The sequence below is a fragment of the Aquarana catesbeiana genome, linkage group LG01 (genome assembly GCF_042186555.1).
Source record: "Aquarana catesbeiana isolate 2022-GZ linkage group LG01, ASM4218655v1, whole genome shotgun sequence".
NCBI classification, from domain to species: domain Eukaryota; kingdom Metazoa; phylum Chordata; class Amphibia; order Anura; family Ranidae; genus Aquarana; species Aquarana catesbeiana.
In genome coordinates, this window is record NC_133324.1 from 719,953,821 (window position 1) to 719,969,478 (window position 15,658).

A 15,658-nucleotide genomic window follows, 5' to 3' on the forward strand; every position below is an offset into this window, starting at 1 on the left:
ACATGCGGAAGACTTGGTCGAGTGGATGACCAAGCTGTCCTCATCCTCCTCATCCTCTCTCACCCATGCTCAGGGTACTTTGTCTGGCAAAGCAGCTGCCAACACGGCCTCTTCCCTCGGCTCAATGGCATCAGTGACTCCTTCCCTAGTCCCACCATGTCCTCCTGAGGAGTCCCTCAAACTGTTTGACCACAGTGTTGGGTACATGCTCCAGGAGGATGCCCAGTGTTTAGAAGGCTCTGATGATGATACTGAGCTAGATGAAGGCAGTAACATGAGCACGGACAGAGGGGGTGCCCAAGAAGGACAGCAATCTGGCAGTCTTGCTCCCCCTGCTGCAGCATACTGCCAGGTTTGCTCCAGTGGTGAGGAGGGAGGGGATGATGAGGTCACTGACTCAACGTGGGTGCCTGATAGGAGAGAGGAGGAGGAGGCACATCACCAATGAGGCAGGATGCCCTCCAGGGGCCAGCTTAAGGGCAGCACACTAACTGTATCACACCCCAAAGCTCCGCATGTGCAGGGCGCTGCTGTCTCTGCGCGTTATTCCAAAAGTTCTTTGGTGTGGGCCTTTTTTGAGACGAGTGCATCAGATCACACCGCTGCTATTTGCAACATATGTCTCAAGTGTATCCCGTGTGGCCAAAACATCTCCCGCTTGGGCACCACATGCTTGACCAGACATATGTTGACCTGCCATGCAATTCGTTGGCAAGCGCATCTAAAAGACCCACACCAAAGAACAAAGAAGACCTCTCCTTGCTCCTCATCAGCTGAGATCTCCAACCCCAATATACAATATAATATATAAGGTGAAATCTTCTGAAGAGGAGCACAGACAGCAAAACAAATGTCACAGGGGTGATAACCCTTCCCTATGTTTTCCAAAAAGCTTAAAATAGATTTTTTGGCTGGAGCTAAACACGTTAAAAATGTACCAGTTCAAAATTACAAACAGATTCTACTTAACAACAAACCTACAGTCCCTGTCTTGCTTGCACCGCCTGTATACTGCTGTTCAGAGTATATAGGGCCTGGTGGCCCCACGCCTTTCCTTTTTTTAATTTGGGTGCGGGGTTCCCCTTAATATCCATACAAGACCGAAAGGGCCTGGTAATGGACTGGGGGGTACCCATGCTGTTTGTCTCACTTATTTTCATCCATATTGCCAGGACCCGACATGACATTAAAGCCGCAAGCAGTTTTAAATGACTTTTTTTTCCTTTAAAAATGACATTTTGTGCAGGGACTGTTCTAAGCACGGGAAACATGTGCCACTTTACAGGCATACTATAGACACCCCCCAGGTACGATATTTGAAGGAATATTTCACTTTTTTTTTTTTTTACTTTAAGCATCATTAAAATCACTGCTCCCGAAAAAACTGCTGTTTTTAAAAGTTTTTTTGCATTGATACATGTCCCCTGGGGCAGGACCCGGGTCCCCAAACCCATTTTAGGACAATACTGTGCAAATTAGCCTTTAAAATGAGCACTTTTGATTTTGAAAGTTCGAGTCCCATAGATGTCAATGGGGTTCTTACGTTCGTTTGAATTTTCGGTCCGTTCGCATGTTCTGGTGCGAACCGAACCGGGGGGTGTTCGGCTCATCCCTAATCACTGTACGTGGAATTTCACGTTTAATATTGTATGTATTACCACACCGGCTTGGCTGTTTACTGTTTACTATGTATGACAGTTTTACAATAAAATCTTTATTGAAGTTTTTCTTGGTATATACTCACCTCATTCAAAGTCCCTCGGGCAATTTCCTTGTTTGTACATATATTTTGGGATGGAGGTGATTTATGGGTGACACCAGACCTTACCCTTTTTCCTATTGTATTCGGGTGGAAGACACCCATTAGCTCATAAAGGTCCGCTGTCACCATCAGCCACTACTTATTACAATTGTTTAATATACATTCATGTTCCAGCCGTATAATACACATATCAGCATTGTGGTTTTTATCTTGGTCCAGTCTCCTTCTGCTGCTCCCTGACGGTGGTGGCATCCGTTGTCCAGCTCGGGAGCTGCAATGTGCAAAAGGGAGATCTTCCTGATCTCCTGCTGTCCCCTTCTCTCTGGTTGAACAGGTGGAGCCACCTACACATTGGCGTCATGCTTGACCACGCCCACCAGTTGACACCTGTCTTGTCATTATCACGCTTGGGCTGGTCGGGTCTGCTGGTTGCACCATCGTGCACCCCTGTTGGCGGCAAGCGCTTCTCGCGCTCATGTGCCGATGTTTGCACTGGGAACAGTAATGTGGGAGGATGATGTAAATAGGGGCAGAGGACAGTACTGTTGGAGTCAAGGAAGTGTGAGAACACTACTGTGAAAAGCGTGGAGGGGGGTGATATAAAGGGGGAGCTGAGGACACTCATCAAGACTCCATACTATTCTTGCCAAGGCACTTTGTAAACTACAATACTATTGGCATTGTATTCTACTATTGGCATTGTACTGTATATCTTCTAACATGTAGCTGCGGTTCATTTTACATAGGTAAAACAAAGAGAGAATTTTGGCGTTGCATTAAAGACCATGTTGTGGATGCAACCCATAGCCAGGAACTTCGCCACCCTTCCCCCCCCCCCTTTTTCCTTCTCCTTTCTAATAATCAACTCACATGATACCTGTTATAGAGATATGAAGCTCTTTAATTGATTTTTTTGCATTAGATCAGTTATAGGAATATTATGCTCTATTTGATAAATAATCAGGGGTAAGACACCATCCCATTATCACATACTGGGTCAGTAGATATGTGTAGAGATGTGTGCACAGACTTTCAGGGTTAGCGTCTTTGGCTTTTTGTTTTTACAATGAGTACCCCCTTGCTGATGATGTGGGACTGCTGCCCAGTATTCCTACCTTGGCAGCTAGGTGGCGCCAAATGTATACCTTTGCTTTATGCTGCTCGAGCACCATACCTGTACACCCAGACATTCTGGGTGTACAGGATATCAAATCTTCAGTATTTCCTGCCTCAGGAGAAACATTTCTGGTTTGGAAGCTATCTTGGTACAGCCGCGATGATCGTGGGTGTACTTATTAGGAATTATGCAGTGTTTGCTGGCTTTTGGCAACTATTCCCCGCATGACAGATTTTTTCATCTGTCACACACATGGGGTCCAGTATAGAGGAGGAAGAAAAAGGCCCTCGGGGTGCAATGTGGGCGGTATTGGGACTAAATGACTGGCCCCACCCGCATCACACCTGGCGGCCCTTGGTGGATATACTCTCAGGTAGGGATGAGCTTCGAGTTTGAGTCGAACATGAGTTCGCCTTGAACATCGGCTGTTCGATCGTTCGAACATCGAACATTATGGGGCGTTCGCACCAAATTCGAGCGGTGCATCACGCCCCATAATGCACTGCATAATAGCAGTGCATTGCTGGCTGATGATTACCAAGCATGCACTATGACCCGCATGCTTTGGCCAATCACAGCGCCGTCAGCAAAGAGAGCCATAATTGGTGGCCCTGGCCCAATTATGGCTCAGGGGGTTGAGTCCACGCCCCACACTATATAAGGCTGCCTGCACGTCGGCCTTGTGTAGTGTGTTGCTGGCGGAGAGAGAGAGAGAGAGAGAGAGTGTGTCATTTCATTTACTTTGAGCAGGCAGTTTATTCAGTTAGCTAGATCTCACTGCAGACCATTCCTGCTGTAATGTTTCTAATATAGCTGTAGTGTATTTAATATATATATATATATATATATACAGTCAGACTGGTATATATATACACATATCCACTGCATACAGTTTAGCTAGATCTCACTGCAGACCGTTCCTGCTGTACTGTTTGTAATATACTTCAGGCAGGCAGTTGATTCAGTTAGCTGCAGTGTATTTAATATATATATATATATATATATATATATATATATATATATATATATATATATATATATATATATATACAGTCAGATTGGTATATACAGTATATATCCACTGTATCCAGTTTAGCTAGATCTCTCTGCAGACCATTTCCTGGTGTACTGTTTCTAATATACTTCAGGCAGGCAGTATATATTTACATCCCGGCTTTGTATATATATATATATATATATATATATATATATATATATATATATATATATATACACACACACTGTATCCAGTTTAGCTAGATCTCACTGCAGACCGTTCCTGATGTACGTATTCAAATACACTTTCAGGCAGGCAGGCCAGGCAGGTTATTCAGTGATCTGCAGTGCATTAAATATATATACAGTCTCCAACATATATATATCCACTGCATTCTAGTCTAGCCAAGCCTATATCTGACTGCAGGTAGTTCCTGGTGTAGGTTTTCAAATACACTTTCAGGCAGGCAGGGAGGTGATTCAGTGATCTGCAGTGCATAAAATTTATATACAGCCTCCTACATATATATATCCACTGCATTCCAGTCTAACCAAGCCTATATCTGACTGCAGGCCATTGCTGGTGTATGTTTTCAAATACACTTTCAGGCAGGCAGGCAAGTGATTCAGTGATCTGCAGTGCATTAAATATATATACAGTCTCCAACATATATATATATCCACTGCATTCCAGTCTAGCCAAGCCTATATCTGACTGCAGGCCATTGCTGGTGTACCTTTTCAAATACACTTTCAGGCAGGCAGGCAGGCAGGCAGGCAGGCAAGTGATTCAGTGATCTGCAGTGCATTAAATATATATACAGTCTCCAACATATATATATATCCACTGCATTCCAGTCTAGCTAAGCCTATATCTGACTACAGGCAATTGCTGGTGTACGTTTTCAAATACACTTTCAAGCAGGCAGGCAGGTGATTCAGTGATCTGCAGTGCATAAAATATATATACTGTCTCCTACATATATATCCACTGCCATTCTAGTTGAGCCAAGCCTATACCTAAATATAGGCCATTCCTGGTGTACGTATTCAAAGACACTTTCAGGCAGGCAGGCCAGGCAGGTGATTCAGTGATCTGCAGTGGATAAAGATATATATACAGTCTCCTACGTATACATCCACTGCATTCTAGTCTAGCCAAGCCTATACCTGACTACAGGCCATTCCTGGTGTACGTTTTCAACTACACTTTATAGGCAGGCAGGCAGGCAGGCAGGTGATTCAGTGATCTGCAGTGCATAAAGATATATATATACAGTCTCCTACATATAGATCCACTGCATTCTAGTCTAGCCAAGCCTATACCCGACTGCAGGCCATTCCTGTTGTAATTTTTCTAGTAAACTTCAGGCGGTGTTTTGCTAATCCAATTTTACAGCATGTCTGGAAGGCCACCAAGGAAAGGCAGATGCTTGCAGGCCACTAAAAGAGGGCAAGCAGGCTCTGTGTCTACAGCCAACAGTGCTGGTCGTGGACACGGTGCATCCTCAGCATGTGGCCGTGGGGCATGCTTATGCTTTTTTTCAACAGCTGGCCATGTTGAACCACAACATGCAGAAGAGTTGGTAGAGTGGATCACAAAGCCGTCCTCATCCTCCTCATCCTCTGTCACCCAGGCTAAGACAAGTTTGGCTGCCAATGCAGCTGCCAAAGCGGCCTATTGCATTGTCTCAATGGCATCAGTCACTCCCTCACTAGCCCCACCATCATGTCCTGAGGAGTCCCCCAAACTGTTCGACCACAGTGTTGGGTACATGCTGCAGGAGGATGCACAGCGTTTTGAAGGCTCCCATGATGGTTCCCAGGTTGAGGATGAAGGCAGTAACATGAGCCCAGAGAGAGGGGGTGCCCAAGAAGGACAAGAAAATGGCAGTCATGTTCCTCCAGCTGCAGCATTCTGCCAGGTTTGCTCCAGTGGCGAGGAGGGAGGGGATGATGAGGTCACTGACTCTACGTGGGTGCCTGATAGAAGAGAGGAGGAGGAGGCGGCACATCTCCAACGAGGCAGGATGCCCTCCAGGGGCCAGCTTAAGGACAGTCAACCGACTGCATCACACCGCAGAGCTCCACATGTTCAGGGCGCTGCTGACTCGTTTTTTGAAAGTTGTTTGGTGTGGGCTCTTTTGAGACATGTGCAGCAGATCGCAACATTGCTTTTTGCAACATATGTCTGAAGCATATCAAGTGTGGCCAAAACAGCAGCCACTTGGGCACCACATGCTTGACCAGACATATGTCGAGCTCCCATGCAGTCCGTTGGCAACAGTACTTAAAAGACCCACACAAAAAAAGGCGGACCACTCCTTGTTCCTCATCAGCTGGGATCTCCAACCCCACTATACCTTCAGTCCTCTCAGAGACCTGCGCTATGAGGAATGAAGGTGTAGAATTAGGTGTCCCAAGCACTTGTGAGCAATCTGCTAGCGGTACACCTAAATCCGATTGTAGCAGGCAAATTTCCCTACCCCAGTTGCTAAACCGTCGAAAGAAATTCAGTCCCAGCCATCCACATGCTCAGCGGGTGAATGCTAGTTTGGCTAAATTGCTAGCACTCCAACTGCTGCATTTTCAGCTGGTAGACTCTGCCCCCTTTTGAGAATTTGTGGAATGTGCGGTACCTCAGTGGCAGGTAACCAAACGCCATTTTTTTCTCGGAAGGCCATTCCGGCTCTCTACCGGCATGTGGAAGGCAATGTCTTGGCCTTGTTGGACAGGGTGGTCAGCGGTAAGGTGCATATTATCGCTGACTCATGGTCCAGCAGGCATTGACAGGGACGTTACCTTTCTTTCACGGCACACTGGGTAACCCTTCTGGCAGCTGGGAAGGATGCAGGACAGGGTGCAGTAATGTTGGAGCTTGTTCCGCCACCACGCCTCCAAAATGCTGGTAGTGGTGATTCTGCCACACCTCTCTCCTCCACCCCCTCCTCTTCTTCTTCCTCTATGGCCTCTTCCTGTGCAGATTTGTCCTCGGAACCAGCGGTGCTCCATAGGCATTCTAGGGGCTATGCAAGCACTCAGGCAAAAAGATGCCATACGGTGCTTGAGTTGGTCTGCTTAGGGGACAGAAGCCACACTGGGGCAGAGACTCTGGCAGCTCTGCAGGGGCAGGTTCAGAGGTGGTTGACACCACGCCAGCTTCAGCCAGGAATGGTGGTTTGCAACAATGGCACCAACCTCCTCTCCGTCCTCCAACAGGGACACTTGACCCATGTTCCCTGTTTGGCTCACATCCTTAATTTGGTGGTGCAGAGGTTCTTGTGCAGGTACCCGGGCTTACAGGATCTCCTGAGGCAGGCCAGGAAAGTCTGTGGGCATTTTCACCAGTCATATAATGCCAGTGCTCGGCTGGCTGACCTTCATAAGGAATGCAACCTGCCCAAGAACTGCCTCATCTGTGACATGCCCACCAGGTAGAACTCAACGTTGGCAATGCTGCGGCGGCTGCACATGCAGCAGAGGGCCATCAATGAGTACCTTTGCGAGTATGGCACCAGGACAGGGTCAGGGGAGATTGGAGTTTTTTGTCACACCAGTGGCTAATGATCAAGGATGCATGCATTGTCCTGTCACCATTTGAGGAGGCCACGAGGATGGTGAGCAGTGACAATGCATGCATCAGTGATACTGTCCCTCTTGTTTTCCTGTTGGAGCACACGCTGCATGTAATAATGGACAGGGCACTTGAGGCGAACAGAGGGAGAAAGAGGAGGACTTCCTTACCTCTCAAAGCCCCTTTTATCCAGACAGTATTCCTGCAGGCCTGCCTATCACACAGGAACAGGAGGAGGTGGAGGAGGAGGATTGTGTTAGCATGGAGGTGGAGCCTGGCACTCAGCATCAGCAGCAGTCTTCAAGGGATTGTTTTCAGTCCCCAGAAACCCATGGACTTGTACGTGGCTGGGGGGAGGTGGCTGTGAATCATGTTGTCCTTAGGACTCCGGACCAAATGCCTCAGCAAACCTACGCTGCATGGCCTCCCTGATCCTGCAAAGCGTTCGAAAGGACCCTCGGATTCATGGTATCAAGGAGAGGGATCAGTACTGATCCTTAGTGACTCAGAGGACTCAGAATTGAATGCCTCTGCAAACTTTCACAGGCTTTGCAGAATCAGGGAGGCCATGCAGCGTAAGGATCCTAGGATTCGTGGTATCAAAGAGAGGGATCATTACTGGCTGGCAACCCTTCTTGATCCACATTACAAGGGTAAGCTTGCAGAACTTATCCAGCCTTCGCAGAGAGAGCAGAGGATGAAACATCAGCTTACAAGCAAAACAAGCTTAAAATTAGATTTTTGGGTGGGAGCTACACTTAAAAAATGTACCTGTTCCAAATTACAAACAGATTCAACTTAAGAACAAACCTACAGTCCCTGTCTTGTTTGGACCGCCTGCATACTGCTGTTCAGAGTATATAGGGCCTGGGGACACCACCCCTTTTCTTTTTTTAATTTGGGTGCGGGGTTCCACTTAATATCCATACAAGACCCAAAGGGTCTGGTAATGGGCTTGGGGGTTACCCATGCCATTTTTCTCAATAATTTTCATTCATATTGCCGGGACTCAACATTACATTACAGCCGCAAGCAGTTTTAAATTACTTTTATTCCTTTAGAAATGTCATTTTGTGCATGGACTGTTCTAAACACGGGAAACACGCGCCACTTTACAGGCATACTATAAACACCCGCCAGGTACGATATTTACAGGAATATTTCACTTTTATTTTTTTACTTTAAGCATCATTAAAATCACTGCTCTTGAAAAAAATGGCCGTTTTTAAAACTTTCTTTTGCATTGATACATGTCCCCTGGGGCAGGACCCGGGTCCCCAAACCCTTTTTAACTTGTATATTAGCTTTTAATTAAATAAATTAGCCTGTATAACTTGTATATTAGCCTTTAAAATTTGCACTTTTGATTTCTCTCGTTCGAGTCCCATAGACTTTAACGGTGTTCGAATGTTCACACAAACTTTTGGTCCGTTTGCATGTTCTGGATGTGAACCGAACCGGGGGGTGTTCGGCTCATCCCTACTCTCAGGTACTTATAGCAGCTCATCTTCAAGTGTCATTGTACATATGGCCAGTTTGTGGGGGTGCATTGATGGGCCCTTTGTGAGTTGATATTTTATTGTTCCTTTTTTGGCTGTTGCAGCTTGCTCTCGTCTACGTTTATGTACTTGAGGGTTGTCTTCCCATGAGCCGGCAGGCTGTGTCTGAGACCTTCAATTTCTCATTCCATAAAGCATTGAGCACACTATATTGCATCCATCCTGGGTAAGTAACTTATGTTTTTCCCTAATGGATTGATAATATTTTAGATACTAATTCATTGTTACATGAGGAGTGTATTGAACTATGTATGATTATATTCAGATAAATGTGATAACCTGATTTGTACCAACAACTCATGAATAAGTATTTTTTGCTGTTGCTTATTTTTCTTTCTTCTTACTTTATTGTAGATTTCTTTTTAACTGTCTGTGATTTACTTGTTTTCAATACACCCAATTCTGTTGGTCCTGATGAAGGGGATGATCCGCAAATTGCGTTGCCTTCTCAGACAATTTATTGCACTTATCTTTGTAATGTATTTCACAGACAACAATATGTCTTTTTATACTGTATGAAATAAAAAATGATTTTTATACAAACTGTATGATATAGTAATTTTTTGTTCTTTTTGCATGGTAAGTGTGCACACTGGGGTATATTCAAAGTCCCAAAATATTCTCTGTCCTATTGCTACTATATCAGGATGATACCTTAGTGTTCACACATTTTAGCTTTACTGCACTCTTTCTCACAAATATAAATGCTAAGCACTCATCAAGATGGGATCTTGATGTGAACGGGGACTATGATGTGCAGTGGGGACTGAGGATGCTGATGTAAGAATGGGTTCAGATCTGTGCATGTGGATTAGGTGCACACGTCGTGGGTAGGTCAGCCCATTTTAATGTTCTGCACTACCTGCAAGAAACACAGAATAAGAAGTCCTTGACCTTTTTTTTCCAATTTCACACCATACCAAGCCGCATTTGACACAGTTCTCCATAAACGTTTACTGTACAAAGTAAGGTCCGTTGGCATGGACCATAGGGTGAGTACATGGATTGAAAACTGGCTACAAGGGCAAGTTCAGAGGATGGTGATAAATGGGGAATACCCGGAATGGTCAGGGGTGGGAAGTGGGGTCCCCCAGGGTTCTGTGCTTAGACCAATCCTGTTTAATTTGTTCATAAATGACCTGGAGGATGGGGTAAACAGTTCAATCTCTGTATTTGCAGACGTCACTAAGCTAAGCAGGGCAATAGCTTATTCGTAGGATGTGGAAACCTTGCAAGAAGATCTGAACAAATTAATGGGGTGGGCAACTACATGTCAAATTAGGTTTAATGTAGAAAAATGTATAATAATGCATTTGGGTGGCAAAAATATGAATGCAATCTACTTAATAAGGAGTGAACCTCTTGGGGAATCTAGGATGGAAAAGGACCTGGGGGGGGGGTCCTAGTAGATGAGAGGCTCAGCAATGGCATGCAATACCAAGCTGCTGCTAACAAAGCAAACAGAATATTGGCATGCATTAAAAAGTGGATTAACTCCAGAGATTAAGCAATAATTCTCCCACTCTACAAGACTTTAGTCTGTCCTCACCTGGAGTATGCTGTCCAGTTCTGGGCACCAGTCCTCAGGAAGGATGTACTGGAAATGGAGCGAGTACAATGAAGGGCAACAAAGCTAATAAAGGTCTGCAGGATATTAGTTACGAAGAAAGGTTGCGAGCACTGAACTTATTCTCTCTAGAGAAGAGACGCTTGAGAGGGGCTATGATTTCAATTTACAAATACCATCCTGGTGACCCCACAATAGGGATAAAACTTTTTCGCAGAAGGAAGTTTAATAAGACACGTGGCCACTCATTAAAATTAGAAGAAAAGAGGTTTAACCTTAAACTGTGTAGAGGGTTATTTACTGTATGAGCGGCAAGGATGTGGAAATCCCTTCCACAGGCGGTGGTTTCAGCGGGGGGGGGGCATCGATAGTTTAAAAAAACTATTAGATAAGCACCTGAACGACCGCAACATACAGGGATATACAATGTAATACTGACATATAATCACACACATTGGACTTGATGTCTTTTTTCAACCTCACCTACTATGTGACTATGTATGGTGCTGTAGCACCATGCGGGTGGCGCACACGAAAATGCGCCATGGGTACCAGGGTACCAACATGATATTCGGACCTCTGCTGGAAGAAACTGACTGGATCTTAGTGAATTTTAATTCAATACCCCTGATCTACAGGATGTGCACATCATAGATTGAGAAAACACTACTGTACAAAGTAATTGGAAAACTGTATTGTTGTACCAAAATCAATGCAGTCCTGTTTTGCATACAGTGCTCTGCAAAACTAAATAATCCTTTGTGGGAGTTCAGTTTCACTTTAAATGGGGCCATGCATACCAAAGCATGCAAAATAATGCGTCCAGTTACCTACTGCACGAAAATGCAGTGGCAATACATAATCAAATCAAATAAACTCTTTATTGCACAAAAAAGAGGCATATAAAACAAGTATGAGTGCAATAAACAGTAGTACAAATGATTACAAGGAAAAAAAAAACACAAGAAGTACACATGTGAGACAAACCGAGTTGTCATGTAAGGGGGAAAGTCTAAGATAAAGTTACAGCCATGAGATTAAGTCATACAGACCAATATATACAAAATAATTCTGCGCTACCCAGAGAGGGAAGGAAACGAAAGCAGCTAACACGACCAACAAATTATAAATGTGGAAAACAGAGAACAAGTGTAGCGCTATACAATGTCCAACATGAACGCCAATTGGCCAATCAATATACAGTGAAAGGAATCAACCGTATCTAAGAAATAAAAAATAAAATATAAAAAATAGGTAGTCCTCATGAAAACATTTTAAAACAGAAACTTCCGGCATCCAAAATGCAGACTAGCCCACTCCCACCGAGAGATGAAAAGGCTTACCAGATGAGATGGACCCAAAGGGGCATACGCCGAGTTGGGCCGGATAAGGCTTGGGTGGTGAGTGGCTGTGCTTGGCCCGAAGAAATTATGTTAATGAGTGATCCCACGGATTACTGTATCCCTCCAAATGGCACCCGGGTCCTGAAGGGTGTAGGCAATCTCGCGGATATAGATGGTCATGTAGATCCAAAGTAAAAAACAGCGATGTGAGAAAGTGGCGACAGTGGGGTCCTATCCGACGCGTTTTGTCTTCATAGACGTCGTCAGACGACCCCCAGACGACGTCTATGAAGACGAAACGCGTCGGTTAGGACCCCACTGTCGCCACTTTCTCACATCGCTGTTTTTTACTTTGGATCTACATGACCATCTATATCCGCGAGATTGCCTACACCCTTCAGGACCCGGGTGCCATTTGGAGGGATACAGTAATCCGTGGGATCACTCATTAACATCATTTCTTCAGGCCAAGCACAGCCACTCACCACCCAAGCCTTATTCGGCCCAACTCGGCGTATGCCCCTTTGGGTCCATCTCATCTGGTAAGCCTTTTCATCTCTTGGTGGGAGTGGGCTAGTCTGCATTTTGGATGCCGGAAGTTTCTGTTTTAAAATGTTTTCATTAAGTCATACAGTATGTTATATTCAACAAAATATCCATTATTGCAGTTACATACTGTACAGTATATACATTTAGAAATACAAAATACAGCAATGAGTAACATGAAATGTATGATATTACATGTTGTGCATGTGTAGAAGATAAAGCAATTAGTTCATACGATTAGCACATTATACATTCTCAGTTTCATTCTTATTGCAGGTAGAGGTTTGATCTAGCCAACTTTAGCAGAACTTATAATATTTAGCCAGGCATCGTCTATGTATGTATATGACTTTCTTATAAGGCAAAGAAAAATTGACAGCTATATATTCCTGAACTGTTGGTGGTAGAGTCCTGAGCCACACCCTGGCAATCAACATTCTAGCAATAAATAGCGTTTCCTGTAGGAAAATGTGGAGATATTTGTCACTATCTTGACTGGGGAGTAAACCCAACAGACATTGTTTAGGTCATAGGGTTAACGGGGAACCCATATGATCAGGCAGGAATTGGACCACTTGTAACCAATAGCTGTGAATAACAGGGCACGACCATAGTAAGTGGTAAATGGAACCGCTAGGTTTCCCACATCTGGGTCAGAAAGAGTTATGTTCTGGCTGGATAGGTGGATAAGGGTTAAGTAGGCTCTGTGCAATATATATATAGGAGAGTGAGTCGTTTAGATAGTTTTGGGGAAACTAATTTACAGGAGTCCAGAACATCCTCCCAATTATCCTCCAGCTGCCACCACGTCTGCCACCCAAGAATTTTTCAACTGGAAGGCAAAATCAGCTGCTGTCGGTTGAAGAAGGTTTTTATAGAAGGTGGACTTCATATTTTTTTTAGGTTAATTTACCAGAAATACATCAACAGGGTAAAGGGAGTCTAGATTTGGGATAAAGTCTCCAAATTGAGTGTGCAGTGCGTAACGAAGCTGGAGGTAATGGAAAAACATAGAATTAGGTAGTTTGAATTCCGATTTAAGATCTTGAAATGACTTAATGCCACGGATAGTGGATATATGGAAAATATATGACCCCTCAAGCAACCCAGAGTTCAAAATCAGGCACAGCATGTAACTCTGGCAAACATGTGTTACCCCATGGGGGTGTATGAGTGTGCACCGGAGAAGTTTTCATCTTACCTACTGCCAACTCCCAGACCTTACAATGATGGTAAACCCATCTCCTACGACCTCCCAGACGAGAGGGATCACAAGTGTCACTCAGTAGGATCTGATAGGGATGGGTGACCATACCAGAAATGTGAGAGCATGCTAAGGTAACATAGCTCTCTTTATCACCTTTATCAAGATAAGAAAAGGTTCTTTAAATGTAGTTCAAAGTTTAAATGTTTTTTTACCTTAATGCATTCCCTGCATTAAAGTGAAAAAATGTTCAGCTACGTGTTCTACCTCCCCGCACTCCTAAACACTTACTTGGCTCCTTTGATCAATCCAATGCTGTGCCCAGCTGCAGCTATTCTACCTTCGCTTTGTCTTCTCACATTACACACTGACAGCAGTGGGAGCCATAGGCTTTTACTGCTTTCAGTCAAATCCAATGGGAAGCAAGCTTTGCAGCCAAGCAGTGCTGTGTGTGTCTTGGTGCTGTGTGTGTGTCTTAGATGCATTTTGCTTTTTTTTGGCTGATAGGAAAGTATGATAGTACGGTTCATGGAGTGCAAATTTTTTGCGACTTTACAGTCTGTGACACTCAAGTAACATCAAAGTCACATCAAAGTCACGCAGGAACCTTTATATGTCCAAAGTATTGTTGGGGTTAAATGTTAGAGTTAGTGTTAAGGGCTAGGGCTAAAGGCTAGGGTTGGGTTTCAGGGCTATTGTTATGGTTTGGGGTTGGGTTAGATGTTATGGTTAAGAACTAGGAGTTAGGGTTAAGGGCTGGGGCTATTGTTCAGGGTTACAGGCTAGGGTTAGTGTTAGTGCTAGTGGTAATTGTTGATTACTGCTAACCCTAATGGTTACAGCTAATCCTAACCCTTAACCCTAACATAACCGTAACTCCAACATGCATCTTTGAACACATAAAGGTTCCTGCACTACTTTGATGCTACTTGCGTGCCAGAGAGTGCGTGCCAGAGAGTGTAAAGCCACATCAACGACGCATCAAAGTTGCACTCCATGAACAGAACTGTCCTGCTTTCCTATTTGCAGAAAAACTGCAAAACGCATAAAAACACATCAACAACGTGTGTTAAAAAATCAAAATGGACTGAAAAACGTGCCAGAAAATGCATCAATCACAACCTGCATAGATGTGAACCTAGTCTAAAGCACAATCCTCAACTCACTTATGCTCATATTCCCTGTGCTCCCTTGCATTGTTGGAGCCATTGGTGCTTCTAAGTATGGGGAGAAAGTGATTTCCTCCCAAAATGGAGTGATTGGGCAAGAGCTTATACAGGGGTTAGAACTGCAGGCAAAGGAGTGGCAAGAACTTGTATTCTATACTAGTAAGCCTCTGCAGTAGTAAGTGTTTAGAAGGACCATGAGCAAGCTCTGTGTCAGTAAATGGGCTGCAAACATTCCAGGATTTCTATTTACCGTACTTATCTTTTCAAAGTGTCTGTGAGTCGCCATGATATAGAATATGATACTGGCATGCTAATATATAGATTCTTAGCTATATAACATACTGCAAGTCTACAAAACATGTAGACATATAGAAACTAGTACATTGACAGCTGGCATAAAAGATTTTCTTGCAAATGGAATGACACATCCATTTATTTTATTTTAAAGAAAGTAAATTACCATACCATTGTAAAGATATCCTTGGATGGCTCAGACATTTACGGATCCTAAGCTAGTACAAGATTTTGTATTCTTATTCAGAAGGCACTTCACATGTTTACATTCTCACAACTCACTTTTGTACAGGTGATATCTGCTACTATTAAATATCAAAGACAGTGTTTATTTTACTGGATGATATCAATGGACTATTGGTCTAAAGTGGCTAAAGAAGAAACATTTTTGTATAAAAGTCCCGATTGAAAAAGCTGCAATATGCTAAAAGTGACTCATGAAGCGATGTAATCACACGTAATAATATTGCATGACAACAAAAAAAGAAAAACATTCATGCATTAATGAGTCACAGAAAATTTCACTT